At 37.1% G+C, this 2,323-nt stretch overlaps 1 non-coding gene across 1 annotated transcript; it reads right to left on the reverse strand.

Moving 5' to 3' along the window:
- Positions 1-1,307: 1,307 nt before the first annotated feature.
- Positions 1,308-1,380, reverse strand: Trnaa-cgc (transfer RNA alanine (anticodon CGC)). The gene has a single exon. It is a non-coding gene; the product is annotated as a tRNA-Ala (tRNA).
- Between the last annotated feature and the right edge of the window lie 943 nt (positions 1,381-2,323).

Below are 2,323 nucleotides of genomic sequence, written 5' to 3' on the forward strand. Positions count from 1 at the left end.
TGAAGAAACTGATCAAAGTGCATTCATGTTGGGTCACAAAATAAAGTTACTGGATTACAGCAGGCATTAAGACTTCCTCTAGAGCCTTAAAAAGCCTGAGTTCTCACATGAAAATATCCACAAATCCCCAGTTCATAGAAAAAGTAGACTTATAAGAAAATATATTGTCAGGTAATTTCAAAGGCAAAACAGAAAAAGTAGCATAATAAGATCACGAAGCAAGAAACTCAAAAACTATATGGGATATTGTAAAAAGTGAAAAAGGGAAAATACACAAAGAGTAATAAATTACACTTAAAAATGCTCATAACATCAGTACTGACAGAAAGACCTGTCAAACTGAATAAATATTATTACTTTATAAAAGCTTACCAAACATTAAGCTCAAATTTCACAAATCACAATAATCTCAATTATCATACACTTACCTACAGCATGATGATACTTTATGTTATATATGTTGGACTGTGGTTAGGAAACTATGATTGTTTATGACAATAGAAGATAAATGAAAACAATTATCTGTGTCATTAACTGATGCAGACAACTGTTTTAATTTATCTTTCATTTGTATGAGATTAGTTACATCTAGTGAACATGAAATACAAAAGGTGATAAAATGCCTCAAACCAAAAATGTCATTAGGTATAGATGAAGTTCCAGTGTCATTTATAATCCATGCTGCTTTGTAAATTGCAAAGCTCTTGTCTCAGATTGCTAATTTAACATCCACTGAGGGAGTGCTCCTCCACAGATTAAAAATCTTGGTAGTGATATCTTTATTCGGATAAAATAAAGCAGAAAATTATCAATCCACATCACTCCTTTTACATTCTCTAAAATAATTGAGAGGTTAATGAAGCAGAAAATCACCTAGGAATTATATGACCAAAGTCTAATGAATACTAGTCAGCATGGCATCCAAATAGGTAGAAGTACACAAAAAGCAATAATGGGTTATGCAGATGAGATGATTAGAAACCTGGATAACGATAACACTGTTGTAGGAGTTAATTTAGATCTTTCCAAAGTTTTAGATAATATGAAAGCAATGGAAATAAATGTGAGAGTAAACAAGTAGATTCAATGATACGTCCAATATACACCACAGGTTGTGGAACTCATATTGTGAGGGTGGTGGTGGTGGTTAGTGTTTAGCGTCCTGTTGACAACGAGGTCATTAGAGACGGAGTGCCAGCTCGGTTGAGGGAAGGATTGGGAAGAAAATCGGCCGTGCCCTTTCAAAGGAACCATCCCGGCATTTGCCTGAAACGATTTAGGGAAATCACGGAAAACCTAAATCAGGATGGCCGGAGACGGGATTGAACCGTCGTCCTCCCGAATGCGAGTCCAGTGTGCTAACCACTGCACCACCTCGCTCGGTTATTGTGAGGGTACTGGTGTGTAGTATCTGTAAGTGGCTGTTCTTTGGAGGGCGACAATGCCCAGTGGTGCAGAGAGTCAGAAGCAGAGGCATTTGTAGAGAGGCTGTGGAAGGTGTAGGCTGCGTGAGCCAAAGGCGGTTGCATAGCGAAGGATTTATCTCTATGTTTAATAGTAGTGGCACACAGTTCGAATAATAGTATGTTTATGTTTGTGTAGTATGATAAAGGAAATAAATTAAATTTTAGGAGTTCTTAATGCATCTCCATCAGTTAGTACCACACCATTGCATTTAACAATGAATGAAGTCTCAATATACACGGTCAATGACAACGAGAGGATTGTAACATAATAATCATTAATTGACCCGTATGATCTCCGAGGAGTAGGGAGCTTATAACATCAGTTCATTCTAATCACAAAATCAAGTTAGTACCTGAAACTCAGAGAGTTGAAATGGGTCCAGGGTAGTACATTAGCCTCACATCTCTTTCTTATTTATGCTGCCCCCCCCCCCTCCCCCCCAAAAAAAGTATCACAGCACCAATTAGTAGTGTGATCTAAACAAAAATTGGTAGATGTGTTTCTACTGGTATATTTTGTGATCTGCCAAAGGCATTTGACTGTGTAAATCAAAACATCCTTTTAAGTAAACTAGAATATTATAGTGTAACAGGAAATGCTGCAAAATGGTTCAAATCTTATATCTCTGGCAGGAAACAAAGGGTGTTAGTAGGAAAGAGACATGTATCAAGCTATCAGGCATCATCCAACTGGGAACTAATTACATGTGGGGTCCCACAAGGTTCCATTTTAGGGCCCTTACTTTTTCTTGTGTATATCAATGACCTTTCATCAGTAACATTACCAGATGCCAAGTTTGTTTTGTTTGCCGATGATACAAACATTGCAATAAATAGCAAATCAAGTGTAGTCTTAG

Source organism: Schistocerca nitens, unplaced genomic scaffold (genome assembly GCF_023898315.1).
Source record: "Schistocerca nitens isolate TAMUIC-IGC-003100 unplaced genomic scaffold, iqSchNite1.1 HiC_scaffold_466, whole genome shotgun sequence".
Classification (NCBI taxonomy): Eukaryota; Metazoa; Arthropoda; class Insecta; order Orthoptera; family Acrididae; genus Schistocerca; species Schistocerca nitens.